General features: G+C 48.4%; 1 long non-coding RNA gene across 1 annotated transcript; it reads right to left on the bottom strand.

Annotated features, from left to right (window-relative positions):
* Nucleotides 1-15,850: 15,850 nt before the first annotated feature.
* Nucleotides 15,851-17,423, bottom strand: LOC114805877. The gene is made up of 2 exons (XR_003753949.2): nucleotides 16,812-17,423; nucleotides 15,851-16,357 (listed from the first exon to the last, which is right to left on the bottom strand). It is a non-coding gene; the product is annotated as an uncharacterized LOC114805877 (long non-coding RNA).
* Between the last annotated feature and the right edge of the window lie 655 nt (nucleotides 17,424-18,078).

Here is an 18,078-nt window from a genome sequence, read left to right on the forward strand (position 1 = left end):
GAGAAGCAGCATGGCTAAGTGGATAGGGTTTGGGCTTGGGAGTCAGAAGAACCTGGGTTCTAATCCCCGTTCCACCACTTGTCTGCTGTTTGACCCTGGGCAAGTCACTTGACTTCTCTGGGCCTGAGTTTCCTCATGTGTAAAATGGGGGTAAGAGTGTGAGCCCCATGTGGGTCGGGGACTGTACCCAACCTGATTAACTTGTATCTACCCCAGTGCTTAGAACAGTGCCTGGCATGTACTAAGAGCTTAACAAGTACCATTATTATTATTATTAACTGGAGTCTTTGGCCTGTCTCAATTTGAGATGAAAAACACTGATAAAAAACACCCATTAAAAAAGATAAAAAACATCTTCACCCCTCCCCAGTTCCAATTACCCTAATGCAAGGGCTATGTCTTCCCATCCCCCCCCCCCCCACCCCCCACCCCCCGAAAATAAGGTCAGCCCATGGCAGTGAAGCCCCTGGGGCGCTAAGGGCCTTGGGCACCTCGCAGAGATTGAGACACTGAGGCCGGTTCCTGCGTAACCATGGTAACCCTGATTGCTTTGACCAAACAAAGTTCATTTTAAATCAGTCCATCTTTGGCGAACTAAAATAAGCGAATCAGCCAAAAATACCCACAACGAGTTCTTTGCGATCTACAAATCTACAGATTATTTGTTGAAAGTTAATCTCTTCACACTTGAGAGACATCAGAAGTTCGCCATTGCTGGGGCTTCAAAATCAAAGTGTGAAAAACACGGCCTGGTGATATTTAATAGCCTGGGCCTCCAGCAAATGTCAAACATGGACGGGGATTGGGTTTCCGATGCTTTTTTTAAAAAAAAAGGAAGGAGGAAGGATCTTTCAGTGCGTCCTCAGGTCGATTTAGATTATTGATGCGATCATCCATGATGCCACGATCATCATTCTCATACCTGTCTCCCACAACAGAGTGGAAGGATCTCACACTTCTGTTAGATTTTCCCAAGCGCTTAGTACACCGGGTGCTCGGAAAGTAGCTACTATTAAGATCCCTACCAATGTGACAACTTGTACTACACTTGTTGTGGCCAGAGAAACCTTTCTGTCAATCAAACCTGGGGCTATTGCCTGTCATCTCCCCCCACCTTTCTCGGAAATCCAACATATAAAAATCCGATCCTATATAGATGGCTTGTTGGCCGCTCTTATCCGGGTGCCTGGTAACAACACCACAGTCGGTCCTAAATCTTAGTTCTATTTAATACTTTTATTTGCCAAGATAGTTCATGTTATTTGTGTTAATCTGGTCCTCACCACAGCCCAGCGAGGTAGGGAGAGCTGGGAGATGATTGGATATTATCATCTCCATTTTCCAGATGGAGAAACTGGAGTGTGGGGAGGTTAAGTGACTTGCCTGTGGACTATAAGCTCACTGTGGGCAGGGAACGTGTACAGTGCTGTGCACACAGTAAGGTAAGTGTTCAATAAATACGATTGAATGAATGAATGAAAATCATACAGCAGGCAAGTAGTAGAACCGGGACTAGAACCCGGGTTCTGCCAACTTCCAGGGCCCTGCTCTTTCCACTAAATCACAATACCCAAGGCCTCTCAGGTGAACGTTCATTCAGTGGTATTTATTGAGCACTTACTGCGTGCAGAGCACTATACTAAGCTCTTGGGAGAGTACAGTATAACAGTAATGCCACTCAAGGAAATATCAACTGGGTGGTCGTTAGGAACAGACCTAGTGCTGGGTTGACACAAGCAAGCAAGGGGTGTGGATCAACATTCACTAAAGCTATCATTTCAGCCAGGGGTCCTGGAGACATATTAAACCCCCAGAGTCAAACTCAAACTGTTTGTTCGCGACATCTAAACCCCACGACACACACCACCTTTTATTTATTCCCAATTAGAGAGGATACCCTAATTTTATGATCACTGAACCCTGTATTTTAGCAAATTATTTTTTAAAAAAATAGGGCTCAACAGTTGAAAAGCCAAAGCTATAAAGGAAATGGAAACTTTTTCCCCTCTATGTAATTATTATATTATTGTTTATCACTAGTACTTTTCCCTTCGTGGCTTTGTTCCTGGGTATGTTTTTCTATTCAGGGTGTTTTTCCAAAAATGGATTTGATTTGGCTAAGGCTAAGGGATTTCTGCTGGTCACCGAAGATGAATCAAAGAAATGAAAATTTGGGGAACGAACGGGGCTTCCAGAATGCCTTTCCAAATGCCACGGCCTAGCTTGACATGAGCAGATATTTTCCTCAATGTTTAATCCAAGCCCTCTGGGAAACAGTGGCTTACTCTATTGGAAATACTTGCCTGGTGAGGCAGAGACAGGAACGGAAGACGCCTCAGTGTCACCTTGGCTTCCAGGGTTTCTGTTTCTGTTTCCCACTTAAACCTGTCTTCCCAACATTAACGCAGTGTCTTGGCAAGAAATAAACCAGTACATATGGGTGTGGGCAGCAGTGTATTAACTGGTTCCATCTCCTCTTTCTTTTTTTAAAACTCATATTTAATCCCATTTGTTTCTACTGTTTCCGGGGGGAGTTTTCCAGACAAAACCCTCCCGATAGGCCATCCGTGCTGAGTGAGGCAGCAGCCCTCCTCATCCCATCTTTGCATCTTCTCCAGCTTCCGGGGAGGAGATGGGGGATGAGGGAAGCAATTCAGTTGCATTTGGAAAAAGTTGTGTAATAGCATGAGAACTGGTTTTACGATATTTCCTTTTCTCCAGGTGAGACTGGTGAAACACCAGAGCATGATCTGCCCGAGGTCACAGTGAAATGGGGCTGGCCATACTTCATGCAAAACAGCAATGGAATGGGGCCCGAGGATTGATTATTATATATATATGTTAGAACGGTCCTTTTTCTGCCTTTTAAAAATGAATTTTTTAGCTCCCCTAGCGTTTTGACCCACTCATCAAGTCTCAAATTGGCAAATGACAGGGATTAGACTTTTGGGCTCTTTCCCTTGGCAGGATTTCATCCATACGAATCCATTTTCAATGAAATGTTGAAGTGTTCTGCCTACTGGATAGAGCAGAATATAGGCACTCGGTCTCTCTCTCTTTCTCTCAGTGTCACATCTAAGTCTAGACTAAAAAGCTGCAGGCATTCTAGGGAAAAATATTTCTAAAGGTGGGGAGTAAGGGATTCCCATCAGGAGAAAGCTGTAACAAACAATTGATGGTATTTATTGAGCACTTACTGTGTGCAGAGCACTGTTCTAAGCACTTGGGAGAGCACAGTAGTGTCAGTAGACATCATCCCTGCCCTCCAGGAGCTGAGAATCCAGCCGGGAGGAGGAGGTCACATGTACATTGAAGTTAGGGTAAGCAACTGCGTGGGAAGATGTGTACAGTGGGGAATGGGAGTCCGGTGATTCTACTTCCGACTTGCAAAACACATCACACAGTCCTGAAAACTACTGTAGTCGCTGACCTCTCATCAGCTTTCAACAACTCTCAGGATCAAGTTTATTCCCAGAACAAACCTCTGGGGAAAACTTGCAGCTCCAGGTGACAGACGGCGCAATCAGTTCAGCTACCCATTTGAACCCCAGATTCACTGTTCCCGGAGAAGAACTAGAAGTCAGTTTTTTTTTAAAAAAACTGCGTCTAAGAAAAAGCAGCTGGGGGAAACATAAGTGCCGGGTTTATTGTTAAAACTGTGCACTCCATCTGAGTGCTTTTTTATGTGGGCTTTTTATTGAGAAAAAAAATGAGTTAAAAAAATCACAGGGCCGCAACTGACTTTGAATGGTCTTTTTTTTTTAAGAAATGGTATCTGTTAAGCACTTATTACGTGCCAAGCACTGTTCTAAGCACTAGGATAGATGTAAAGTTATGAGGTTGGATACAGTCCCTGCCCCCCCCGGGGGCTCACAGTCTAAGTATTCTAGACCTGCCTCTGGGGAAGACTCTCCTCAAATAGTATTGAAAAGATTTTGAGTTCAGTCCTTCCCAGACACTGGAGGTTGGACAAGATGAACCCTAAAACCCAAGGAGGTTGACCATGAAGACCACCTTTAATAACATACAGGACAAAGAGTTCTAAGGCATGGAAGAGGTACCAGTATTCTGAGGGGCCTGGGAGGAGAAGGCAAAGGTTCTCCGAGGAAGTAGGAGGGGATGGAGGAGAGACAGGTTTCCACCAGAAAAACACTCTAGGTTCAGGTACGGCGGTGACAGAGAACAGGACTGAGAGGGCAAAGACCCTAATTCTAATCCCGCTCCTGCCATTTGTCTGCTGAGTGACCTCAGGCGAGGCACTTAACGTCTCTGTGCCTTGGTTTCCTTGTCTGCAAAATGGGGATGAAATATCTGTTCTTCCTTCTTAGCCAGGGAGCCCCAGGTGGGACAGAGACCGAGTCCAATCCGATTATCTTGTATCTGTCCCGGCACTTGGCACAATGCTTAGCACACAGTGCAAGCACTGAACAAATAGTAACAGTATTTATTAAGTGCTTACCGGGTGTTGGGAGAGAATGTGGGAATTAGACATGTCATCATTAATAGTATTAGGTGGCGCTCTGATGCATGGGACGACAGTACGTTACCCTACGTGTCCCGTAGGACATGTGATATCACGTGCACCTTCTACTGAATCCATGAGGCCGAAGATGGTCACCTTAGTCACGGGCCTTAGCGTGTAGCCAGGGGAACCAAGCTCTCAATAACTAATAATGTGGTATTGGTTAAGCGCTTACTGGGTGCCAACATTAAGCGCTGGGGTAGATATTAGGTAATGAGGTTGAACACAGTCCTTATCCCCCAGTGGGGCTCACAGTCTAAGAAGTGGGGAGAGCAGGTATCGAGTCTCCCATTGACAGATGAAAAAACGGAGGGACAGGGAAGTAAAGTGTCTTGGCTGAGGTCACGGGGAAGCAAACGGTAGAGCCGAGTTTAGAAGCCAGGTCCTCTGACTCCCAAACCCATGCTCTTTCCACAAGCCCATGTAGAAGACTAAGCTTAATGACCTCAATGTAGAGTGGTCACCGAGCTGCATTTTAATAACGTCATTTCTAGTAGAAATTGGTCACATTTTTAAATGCAGTCACTGACAGTGAAAGCAGTGGATAATATGCAAGGTAGAGATAGGTCCTCCCTTCTTCCCTCCCAGTAGGAAGCATGAGATTTAAATTTCTCTAGGCACAGAGGAGGTCACTGAAATATATGTAGAAGCAGAGCCCTAGACCCCATTCCTCCCTCCCCCCCTCCCCAGCATAGGGACCGCCCCCCCACCCCCGGAGTGGGCGGCCTGGGGCAAGAGCTAAAGAGCTGAACCGGGATGGCTCAGTGTGAAAATACCAGCCGGAAGGTGTTTTGGTGCCTCAGGGGACAGGCAGGGTGGAAACCAGATTGTCAAGTACAAATCTGGACCAGTGGCCTCCCTAACAAGTCCAGGGCTGCAGAGCAGCAGCGATCCCGGGCCTGGAGGAGGAGGAGGAGGAGGAGGAATGGGGGCCCAGGCAGAGGCAGAAGAAACATCCTAGAGATCTAGGCCCTCCTTGTCCGTTGCTCCGTAAGGCCGGCCTGTCTTTCTCCCTCCCTCCCTCCCTCCTCCACCACCTTATCTGTCGGGAATCGCCTCCCGTTCCAGCCGAGCCGTTTGGGCTTAGCGCTCCTCCCATGGTGGCTGCCAAGAGTTGATTGGGTACAGGAAGAGTGGGAGGAAAGGAAAGGGGAGGTGGGTTGAGGAAGGAAGTCGTTCCCCTGACACCCCCTCCCCCGCCTTCCCCCACATTGCTTTATTTCCTTCTGCCTCCTCCTCCTCCTGTCCCCTTGCCATCCCAGGCCTCCCCTTTCATCATATCCCTTCCTGGTCAGGGAGGAGAGCGCATAGCATGGAGGGGTGCAGAATGAATGGCTCAAAATTGGTCACCTACACCTGGGAAGCACTGTTCCCTAATGTTTTCTAAGCGTTTAGGTGCCAAGCATTGTACTAAATGCTGGAGTAATAATAATAAAAAATAGGAATTATTATTATGGGATTTGCTAAGCACTTACTATGCGTCAAGCACTGTTCTAAGTGCAGGTGTAGATACAAGGTAATCAGGATGGAGCCAGTCCTTGTCCCACATCGGGCTCCCAGTCTAAGTAGGAGGGAGAACAGGTATTGAATCCCCATTTTACGGATGAGGTCACTGAGGCACGGAGAAGTTAAGTGACTTGCCCAACGTCCCACGGCAGACAAGCGGCAGAGCCGAGATTAGAAACCAGGTCCTCCAACTTCCAGGCCTGCGCCCTTTCCACTAAGGGACGACGTGATAATCCTGGGATTCTTATAATTGTTACCTTCTCCTGCTTTTCTTCACCCTGATTGGGTTTGCTTTTGCGGTTCAATCAGTAGACAGGATCATCAGCTTCCACCAGCAAAATCATACACTTTGGATTAAGTAAACCAACACGGTCCCCGGCTTCGGATTACCAACGGGCCCCCCAGCACAAGTGGCAGATACTGGAGGCCAACTAGAATCTTCGACTGATTATCTCTTGCCCCCATCAGCACTCTCTTTGACCTCCTCCTTGCTCCCACTACTTGTATGGACTTGTCGCTCCCATTAGATCACCAACTCCTTGTGGTCAGGAGCTCAAGCCTAGAGGACTCAGCTCCACCTGCACCCATTTCAGAGCCCCCTGTGATGTTTGCATCACCTGGAGCAGTTTTCACTTTTGCCTCCTCATCTTTTGATCCCAAGGAAGCTTCTGTGCAAAAAAACCCCAACAAAACCCTTTCTTCTCATTTGCAGAAAGCCATGCTGGTCTCTCAGTTGGACCAGAGCGACAGTCAACGGCAGCTTTGTTTTCCCGGGTCTTTCAAATGTTTTCTCTGTCTTCTTTGTTTTCAGTTTCCCAATTCCATAACCGCTGTGGTATTTGTTAAGCACCTACTATGTGACAAGCACTCTCCCAGATCCCATGGTTCAGTCCCCAGACTGACGCCAATCAAAATGTGTTTTCTCTGCCATATTCATGACCATACTTACTCATACTTGCTCATACGGTTCATTGTGTTAAATCACCTTGTCATGTTTTCAGTGTCTTCTGCTTGAAAAATTTCCATGTTACCAGATTTTTGGACTAAGATTTGTTGCTGATTTATACCCAAGCTGGGATGGTGGAAAAGTAAGATGCATAGGCTTTGTGTAGTTAATAAGGTAAAGTAAACAGATCTGAACCAGTCCCTGGCTTGGGGTCCACGTAGGGACTCAGGGCCTACCAGAAGGCAGAGAACTTACCTGTCAAGGTGAGCTTCCAGGGAGCAGCAGAGCAGACCCGTGAGTTCTTCCCTCTTTAGCGACTTCAGTCTTGAGCAGCAGCAGCAGGTCCCAGCAGAAAGCAATCCCCTCAGTCCCTTGCCGCCTGGCTGGGTCGTGGCGCTCCACCATCTGCAGTCATATCCCAGGCAATCAGAGGAGCTTCTTGCATTCCCCCCTCCAGTTCTCCACAGCTCCAGAAAGTTGTAGCTGAGCAGCAGCGGTAGCCAGCCAGAAATTGGGAAGCACTCACCCCCTGCGGTGCCCTGCCAATATCCTCTGACCATTCCCGGCTGTGTCCTCTATAGAAACCTCTGCAGCCTCTTCCTCTCTTCTCTCAGCAGAGTCTTTAATAGGTTGAGGGCAAGCCACCCGGGCAACCTGACGGATTTTTGCCATTGCTGTTGTGTCACACGTTGAAGGATGCCGCAGAAGTCCTCACCTTTGCAACAACCCGATCGACCCATCGATCAGTGGTATTTATGGAGTCCTTGCTTTGTGCAGTGCACTTATGAGAGGACAGTGCTAGTTGGTAGACACGACCCCTGCCCTCAAGGAGTTTATGATCTTACGGGGGGAGACAGGCATAAAATAAATTACGAGTAAGGGACGCAGTAAGGAGGGTCGACAGCAGAACATCATGACGTCACGTGTACGGAATGAATCTCGCCCCCCAACTCCATTTTACCCCTGCCGTGCTCCTCCATGCCCCGTGACACATTTCCCAGTTAGGTTTGGAGATTTGTTAAGTGCTCTGTGCCAGGCACTGTCCTAAGCGCTGGGGTAGACACAAGCTAATCAAGTTGATCGCAGTCCCCGTCCCTCATGGGGCTCACAGTCTCAATCCCCATTTTGAAGAGGAGGCAACTGAGGCACAGAGAAGTGGCAGAGTGGAGATCAGAACCCAGGTCTTACTGACTTCCAGACCCGTGCTGTATCCACTGTATCATGCTGCTTCTCAAGGTTCATACAAGCACGAGTCCCGGTGAGGAGTGGCTATCTCCTGGTTGAAGGATGGGGGCAGTAGGAGATGGAGTTTTCTGATCTGAGGAGAGCGTGTAAACAAAGCCCGATTGTCACTTAGAGATTTCAATTTCACTTAAAGTAGAATGAAAAACGGAGAGCTTGACTACCGAGAGCCTCCAGGCTCACAAATAGTCTCTCTTCTTCGTTTCTTGGCAGAGATCTTTTATCAGAGATGTTTCCTGAGGACAAAACTAACCTAGAAAGTTTTTTATTGCTCTGTTATTTTAGCACTTTTTACTGGCAAGCTTGGATAAGGCCCTGTGATAGAATTTTCAGTGTTATTGATCAGATGACAATAAGAACCCACTCAACTCCCAATTGAGTTGAATGAAATACTACTTCTGCTAATGATAATAGAGCACCGGCCCGGGAGTCAACGCACCTGAGTTCTAATCCCCTCGCTGCCGACTGCATGCTGTGAGACTTCGGGCGAGTCACTGAACTTCTCTGTGCTTCAGTTTTCTCAGCTGTGAAGTAGGGCTTAACTCTCTTCTCTCTCCTACTTAGAGTTCACGTGAGCCCATGCGTGACAGGGACTGTCTGACCTAATTAATTTGTTCCTACCCCAGCGCTTAGAACACTGTTTGTCATACAGTAAGCGCTTAACAAATGCCATAAAAAGATAGCGTTTGTTAAGCACTTCCTAGGGACCAGGCACTCTGTCAGGCATTGGGGTTGATAGAAGACAATCAAATTGGATACAGTCCCTGTCCCACAGGGTGTTTTCACGTGGGGCGTGTGAACACAGGATCAGATTAAGGCAGTGCTGGGAACTAGGGGCTCTGCAAACCCACATTCGCCAACTCCCGCTCTCTGGGCACCTCTGAGTCGAGTTACCACTCCTCCCTGACGTGGCCAAGGCTAGGTTTTAACTCAGTCGAGTCTGTGGCACGAAAGAAAGACAAATGAGAGGAGGAGGAGAAGAAAAAGGAGGAGGAAAACGAGCTTATAGAATATAACAACAATGTTGGTCTTTGTTAAGCACTTACTATGTGCAGAACACTGTTCTAAGCGCTGGGGGAGATACAGGGTAATCGGGTTGCCCCACGTTTAGGCTCACAGTCTCAATCCCCATTTTACAGATGAGGGAGCTGAGGCACAGAGCACTTAAGTGACTTGCCCACAGTCACGCAGCTGACAAGTGGCAGAGCCGGGATTTGAACCCATGACCTCTGACTCCCAAGCCTGTGCTCTTTCCACTGAGCACATGCCTAGCAACTCCATGCTTCTAGAGCTTATATTCTAGAGGAAGGAGTTTACAGTCTACTGTACAGTACAATACAATTGGTAGACTCAATCCCAACTCTCAAGGAGCTGACAGTCTAATGGGGGAGACAGAGGGGCTAGAGGTGGAAACCCCGATTCCTGATCTGTGTGTCCAGTTGCCTGTTCACCTGCCGCCCGCAATTCTGAGCTCATCCAAAGCTACTGAGAAACAGCGTGGCCCAGTAGCTACAGCACGCGCCCAGGAGACAGACGGCCCTGGGAGTCAGAAGGACGTGAGTTCTAATCCGATCTCCGCCACCTGTCTGCTGTGTGACCTTAAGCAAGTCACGTCACGTCTCTGTGCCTCATTTCCCTCATCTGTAAAATGGAGATTAAGACTGTGAGCCCTTTGTGGGACAGGGACTGTGTCCAACCTGATTATCCTCTTACGACCCCAGCTCTTAGAACAGTGCCTGACACATAGTAAGTGCTTAACAAATATCACAATTACTAGTATTATTATTTATTACTGGAAAACCAAGGTTAATGGGGTAAACTGGTTCCAAGAAACTAAGAGCAATAGGGAGAGCTCCCTTTTTTATTGATATCGGTTAAGCAGTTACACTAATCTAAGCACTGGGGTAGCTACAAGATAATCAGGTTGGACAGAGCCCTGTCCATTAGGGGAGGGAAGGAGTTGGCCACGGAAGGAGAGATATAAAAACGTTTCGTCGGAGAGAAGCTCTGGTCCGACAGGCTCGACCTTCCAGAACGGTGAACACGGATGAAACTTGCCAACACCCTCTGGCTTTGCAAGTAGAACAAGCCGGGGGAAAAGCAGGGAGGAGGGAGGAAATGTGTCCCCCTCCCGGCCCCTTCTCAAACGAGGCTGTGTCGAGAGAGGGTCAGCGCTCCAAAGACCTACCCCATTTCCGGGTGTTGTCCAAGATATTATCTGGTAAAATGTCGGCCCTTAACAGGAAATGGAAGGGTGGCATATTTTCGTTGGCAACGTGTACTGAACTGCACCGATGCCGCCTTTGCTCACATCCAATCCCGGAGGGGTCTACAGACCCCGCTCCGGCCGGTAGGTGGGTTTTACCGGTCGGAGTCCGGGCCGTTTCACCGCCACGAGAAAAACCAGCAAGCCACCGATCCACCCAAGTCAGATAACGACCTTCCCGGCCAAACGCCCAGGCGTGGAGCCTTGGAAACCTCCCTGGCCCCTTTATCGTTTCCTGCCTCTTTCAGAACGGGGCTCATTTGCTCCTATTTCAGCAGGCTGGAGCAGAGCTGGAGGGAGAAGAGAGAACAGGGATTGTCAGCATTATTGAAAAGATTCATGATTAGTCCCACTCACTTGAAAGCGAGTTCCTTGCCAGACGCTCCACCGCTCATTAACAGACCTGGGAGCTGGCAGCTGGCCGTCCTCCAACTGCAGAAGACAGCTCCAGGCCTGGCAAACCCAGAGAGACCCACAGAACGGCGTGTGCACGCCCACACCCTGCAGAGGGTGAGGCCAGTTTGGGCATGCCTGGGTGAAACTGGCTCCCCAGACACCCAGCCAGCCTGTTTGTTTGACGCTCTGTGGAGCTTCAGATATAATTGTGCAGGAGACCAGCTGGGGGAGAGGGCGAGGTAACATCCCCCCGGCCACCCGGGCACCTGCGGGGGTCACCGTCGCCTCCCATCCTCCTCCTCTGACTACCGCCGGCCCACGGCTCTGGGGCCCAGCGTGGAAACGATAATGATGGTGCTCGTTAAGCACTTACTGTGGGCCAAGGGTTGGGGTAGGTAGAGTGCGATCCGCTCAGACCTGGTCCCTGCCCCACACAGGGCTCTCGGTTTAAAGAGGATTTCATCTCCATTGTACAAAAGAGGAAACTGAGGCCTAGAGAAATTAAGCGACTCGCTCGGGGTCGCACGGCAGGCAAGCGGCAGAGGTGGGGTTAGAACTCAGTCTTCTGACTCCCCGGCCGGCTCTGTTCCACGAGGCTCTGCTGCCTCTGCCCAAATGTTGGTTTGTTTCCTCATCTGACTAGCGGTCACAGCAACAACTGGGGTGTGACTCTCAATAATTTAGTGCATCGCAAACGTGTCCACTTCTCTCTGACATTCCTGTGAGGAAGTGACAGTTGGGGGAATAAGGAATTCGCCTTTCATAGATGGTCAGCCCCTTAAGTCAGGGGGAATAAGGGATTTGTTTTTCATAGATGCTAAGCCCCATGTAAGGGCCAGGGACCTTGGCTAATTCTCATCTGTGTATTCTTTCCCAGCACTTCGTACAGTGCTCTGCACACAGTAAATGCTTAAAAAATGCTATAACTCCTCCTCCTCCTAGACAGCCAGTGAGCGGCCAGCGGGCTTGATGAGGGATCACTCGGACAGAAAGAGCATAAGGGGACCCTCTGTTCTGTGTCACGGCGAGTCCATTAACTCAAGCCTCCGATGCTTCTTGTATTTGCCAAGGTGAGCCATGCCCCTTCTCTAGGAAAACATCCATTTCACAGTCCCTTAACCATGCAAATAGATTTACAAGGCCATGGGAGGACTTGGGTTATGTCTAAACTGGATCCGGATGTCCAGGGGAAATGCATAGAGGAAGGGAGACAAAAAAGGAGAGAGAGAGAGAGAGAGAGAGAGAGAGAGGAAAGAGAGGGAGGAAAGAGAAAGAGACTGAGAAAAAAAGAAAGAGATAGAAGAGAAAGAAAGGGAAAGAGGGAGATTGAAGAGAGACGCTGAAAGACAGAGATATAGAGAAAAAAAGAAGAGAGAGAGGAAAGAGAGGGGAAAAGTGAGAAAGATATAGAAGAGAAAGGAAAAGAAGCAAATAGTGAAAGCAAATAGAGAGGGAAGAGAGAAAGAGATAGAAGAGAAAGAAAGAAAAAAGGAGATAGAAGAGAGACAGTGAAAGACAGAGGTAGAGAGGAGAAGGGTGAGGGGGGAAGAGGAGAGAGAGAGAGACCACCACGCAAGTGTTTGCCACCGTGCCGTGGTTGTTCCATGTAGCCGCAGCTGTGACTAGTAGATGGAGCCACAAGAAGCCCAGATTCTTGTATTTATCCCTGTCCTTTATGTTGATTTTATGTTCTTCTTGATTTATTTTTTCCTTATGTGTCTTTCCCTGTCCCCTTTCCCTCTTTATTCTTGGGTGGTACATCCTCTGAGAGTCAGGAACTGTGTCTAGTTCTCATCTGTAATTCTTTCCCACCACCTAATACGGTGCTTTGCGCACAGTAAATAGTAAAAATGATAATAATTCTGGTATTTGTTAACCCCAGGCACACATTCCCTGGGGTGGATTCAGGCAAATCAGGTTGGACACAGTGCCTGTCCCACATGGGGCTCACAGTCTCAATCTCCATTTTACAGATGAGGAAACTGAGGCACAGAGAAGTGAAGTGACTTGCCTAAGGTCACACAACAGACAAGTGGCGGAGCCGGGATTAGAACCCATGACCTCGTGACTCCCAGGCCCGTGCTCTTTCCACTATGCCATGCTGCTATTACACCTGCTATCGCAAGCTTCTCCACTAGACTAATGATAATAATTATGTTGGTATTTGTTAAGCGCTTACTATGTGCCGAGCACTGTTCTAAGCGTTGGGGTAGGTACAGGGTGATCAGGTTGTCCCACGTGAGGCTCACAGTCTTCATCCCCATTTTATAGATGAGGTCACCGAGGCACAGAGAAGTTAAATGACTTGCCCTCAGTCACACAGCTGACAAGTGGCAGAGTCGGGATTCTCTGACTCCCAAGCCCGTGCTCCTTGAGGACAAGGATCAATTCTTCATACAGTACGGTAGTCTCCCAAGCACTCACACTAGTTCTCTGCACACAGAAAGTGCTCAATAAATGTATGAAGGATGAGTGCTGGTGGAGTCGAGGAGCGCTATGAAGAGCGGTACGGCCTAATCCAGAGATCACAGACCTGGGAGCCAAAGGACCCGGGGTCTAATCCCGGCTCCGCCACCTGCCCGCTGTGTGACCTCGGACAAGTCATCCAACTTCTCTGGGCCTCAGTTTCCTCCTGTGCAAAATGGGTGTTCGCTACCTGTTCTCCTTCCTCAGACTGTGAACCCCCATGTGGGCAGGGCAGCGTCCAACCTCATATCTACCCCAGCACACAGCACGGTGCTTGGCGCATAATAAGCGCTTAACAACTGCCACCATTACGATCAGCGTCCCCGGCACAGATACGGTTTCCCAGCCGCCTTTAGAAACTTGGGAATTTTGAGGCTCTCTGCAAGCCTGCCTGTCAGCCCCACGTATGAAAGATGGGTTTTGGTGGAGTCACGGGCAATTAAATTTCTGCAGAAGAGCATATGCTTCTCGGTACAAATTACAGTCCTTGGTCAAATCATAAAATTCCACCAATTAGGAGCAGGACTCAACAGAGCCGTCTTTCCAGCATCTGCCCGTCTAAGTGTTTGTTTCAGAGGCATCTCCAATGGGGCCCGGGCCCGTGGACGAGGGCTGGCTTTGAAATCGAGGCAGCACGAAGCGCAGGGACTGCTGGGTGCGCCTCCCCGCCACCACCCCCAGCCCCTGTCCTGCCCGGGTTGGATCCAGCCAAGCCTTCGGCGAGCAGATTCATGCCACCTGATTTCCCAACCCGGTCACGCTACTCCATCCGGAGCCGAGGGGGTTCACGGTGCTCAATCCCGGGGATCACCCAGCTTCCCTCCCCATCTGTGTGCCCAGACCAGGTGAAGGGGCCCGAAAGCCCATCTCTTCCAGTAAGCCATTCCTCGTTCGTTGCCGCTCTCCCAGCCTCCGACTATCACGTTGGCCCTTCCGCGCCTCCCTTGGCACCAATCGACTAACCTTTACTGAACACTTGCTGAGTGCGGGGCACTGTACTTGGCAGCGCTTGGCAGGCCCGCTTCCTGCCCTCCAGGACTTTACAGTTTGAGTCCCCGGGTACCTGGCACCTTAGGACTCCTCATCCTCCCGTCCCCGTACGTGAACTAGGCCAAGTCCCGTTCTTTCCACCCAGGGGTGTCGAAACTTTTACCGCTTAGCTGTTGAAATCAGGGCTTCCCAGGATCGCCTTTGAGAACAGAGCTCACTTTGCCGTGACTGGAAGCTTGGTCGACTAGCAGAGAAAGACTGAACTTGTTTCTGGAAAAAAGGAGGGGATTCTGTACTTTAATCTTCCCTTATAAAAACGCCTTTCATTCCTTTCACTGCCTTTGTTTCACTTCTTTGAACGCCTTCCAATTTATCTTCATATTTCACAAACTGAGTTACCCTCAAAACACTCCTAACACATCTAAAGTAACAGAGCAAAAGAGCTCGTGTTATTGATGCTTTTTAATTTGTTCCAATTACAAACACTTTGATGCAATTAGTGCTCAGGTCTCTCCATACCTTTGTGTCTCACTGAGCTGCGTGAGCTTGTGTCTCTGTAGATTTATTAGGGAATGGCTGGCACTAAACGTTGGGAGATGTGTGTGCATGCATGTGGCGGGGGGAGAGAGAAGTGTGTGTGTGTGTGTATGTGTGTGTGTATGTGCGTACGCGTGCGTGTTTTCTTTAGGGTGGGCACAGAGCTATTGCCTGAGAGAACTTTGTATTTGATCTTGATAATAATAGCACTATATATTATTTACTAAGTATTTATATTACTAATTACTAATTGTGGTATTTGTAAAGCGCTTACTATGTACCAGGCACTCTACTAAGCGCTCGGGTGAATACAGACAAATTCGGGTTGGACATAGACCTGCCCCATGTGGGACTCACAGTCTTAATCCCCGTTTTACAGATGAGGGAACCGAGACCCAGAAAAAGTACGTTGTCTTGCCCAAGGTCACAGCAGACAAATGGCGGAGCCGGGATTATCACCCAGGTCTTTCTGACTCCCGGGCCCGTGCTCTATCTACTAGGCCATGCTGCTTCTCTGTTAAACCCTAACTATGTGCCAAGCACTGTGCTAGGTCCCCGGGTGGATATGAGCATCAGTCTCTGCACTACGTGGGGCTCACAGCCTAAGAGAGATTTTACAGATAGGGAAACCATGGCACAGAGAGGTTTTGACTTGCCCAAAGTCACACAGCAGACAGATGAAAGAGCCAGAACTAGAACCCAGGTTTCCCGATTCCCAAGCCAGGATCATTATTTTTCCACCTGGCCACACGGCTTCATCCTCTTGATGAATGTGAGTCCATTTTGATGCATCTGTGTTGGTGGATGTCTGGATGCAAGTAGCGTAAGGCTGAGTGTGCGTGTGTCTGTGCGTTTGCAGAGAAGGTGGGTTTGGGCAGTGTGTAGGCGGGGAGAGGAGTTTCACAAAAATACAGGAAAGAAATCAATGTAAAAAAAATTACAGATGTCAGAAAAAGAAAAATAATAAAATACAAATCTATTTTCTTTCCTTTTGTTCTCTATTTGTCTCAGAGAAGCCATAACTAAGGAATTTCACCGATGAATAAACATTCTGTCAACACATCAAATAGCACCTCTTCTTCTTCCTTCTTTCTCTTCCAGCCCCTGTGCCTCCAGTTTTTCTGGGAACGCCCTCCCAGAAGACGGCCAGAATACGTGTTTTCATGGCACGTTTTGTCTAGAAGGCTCCAGCAGAACCTGAGGGGCGTCTTCCATCCCCATACGTCTTTCCGGATGCAGCACGGTGCGGTCTGGGAAATAGCGGTCATGCGTGGTGTCGGACTCGGGGTGAATACTCCCAACACGTGTGTGTCTCAACCCGGGGTTCCTTAATGCCGTCTCCGTGTTCCGGGAGGACGCGGTATAAATCCTGCTTTCACAGACATCAGCTCCTGAGATACAGCGGCACGGCCCGGTTGCCGAGAGCCTGGGGTCCGCCCCAGCTACAGCCAGGCTAGGTTCATCGAGAGCTCCCAGTAGACTTCTGCTGGAAAGAGATTTCTCATCTGGGATCTGAACCCCAGCGCCAAACACATTAGAGTGGAACCGTTGGCTACTTGATCATCTGCAGTCAACTTCAGGGTGGTCAGACAAATGTTCTTCACAGCCGGGCAAGGTCCCAACCAGAAGTCTCTGTATATTTATATTGTACTGTATTTATAATAACGTCTGTCTCCCCCTCTAGACGGTCAGCCTGTTGTGGGCAGGGAATGTGCCCGATTATGATTATATTGTACTCTTTCAGGCACTTGGTACAGTGCTCTGGACACAGTAAGCGCTCAATAAATATGACCGAATGACTGAATGAACGAATACACTTTTGGTTATGCTTGAGGCCCCTTCGTGTCATTGTAACGGTTGCATGCTTGAGTTGAACTGCGCTCTTCTCTCCTTGGTCAACTTTCATTTTTAGCTCAAGTATTTTTACTTTTTCCACTTACCACCAAAATGCAGCATCTCTTATCGCAAATAAGCAGTGCAAATGGATCTCACAATGTAGGACCGCACACACTTGTAGACTCAAAAGCATTCTCCTCAGGATTGTCCAGATGAAAGTCTTCTCCCGGCTGAGGCAAGAGAACAGACGGTGGAAATCCATTTTCCCATTAGGTTTATATAGGAATTCCGCATCATAAGAAATCTAATCCTTTCAAAAAATAAAGGCCCCCTCATTGAGGGGAAGCATCAGTTTTGATGATGTAAATCCAGGGTGTCACTCTGAGAAATATCAACAAATAATTTCGGGATGGTACTGAAGGGCCTGGAAACCATTCATTCAACTGTATTTATTGAGCTCTTACTGTGTGTAAAGTTACACTAACATTATATGTGGAAATGAAAATGCTTGTGGGTTGGAAGATTTGATAGAAGCGTGTTTTAAGTTGCCAGGAGGACAAACATGAGATGCAGCGTGGCCCAAGAGAAAGAACACGGTACCCAAGACTGTGAGTTCCTTGTCGCCAGGGAACGAGTTATACTCTTACATTGTATTCATTCAACTGTACTTATTGAGCACTCACTGTGTGCAGACCACTGTACTACCCGCTTGGCACAACAGTAGACAGACACATCCCCTGCCCACAACGAGCTTACACACTTAGAACAGTGCTCTGCACACAGTAAACACTCCATCAGTGCCATCGATTGATCATCTGAGTCAGGAGAATTGGGCTCATTATTGTCTCCACCACTTGCCTGCTGTGTGATTCTGGACAAGTCACTTACCTTCTCTGAACCTCAGCTTCCTCATCTGTAAAATGAAGACTCAATACCTGATCCCCAACTAGGACAGGAACCGTGTCCTGTTAGACTATCCTGTCGCTATCCCAATATTCACCTCAGTGCTTGACACATAGTGCGTGTTCAGTGAGAATTATTATTGTGCGAAGGCCGAAGAAAGGGACTGTACATTGCGGGAATGAGGAGAGGGAAAGAGAAGCAAGAAGAAAGGAGATGAGATGGAGCAAGAAAGAAAAGAAGGGGAGGGCGTGGAGGCAAGAAGGAAAAAAAGGAAGGAGAGAAGGAAGGAAATGATACGACTACTAACATTAATAATTGTGGAATTTGTGAAGCAGTTACAGTGTACCAACCGCTGGGGAAGATACAAGATATTCAAGTAAGACACAGACCCTGTCCTTCAAGGGCTCACAATCTCAGAGGGAGAGAAGGAAGGAAGCTAGGAGGCAGAATCTGCTTTACTTAAGTTCA

Source organism: Ornithorhynchus anatinus, chromosome 20 (assembly GCF_004115215.2).
Source record: "Ornithorhynchus anatinus isolate Pmale09 chromosome 20, mOrnAna1.pri.v4, whole genome shotgun sequence".
Classification (NCBI taxonomy): Eukaryota; Metazoa; Chordata; class Mammalia; order Monotremata; family Ornithorhynchidae; genus Ornithorhynchus; species Ornithorhynchus anatinus.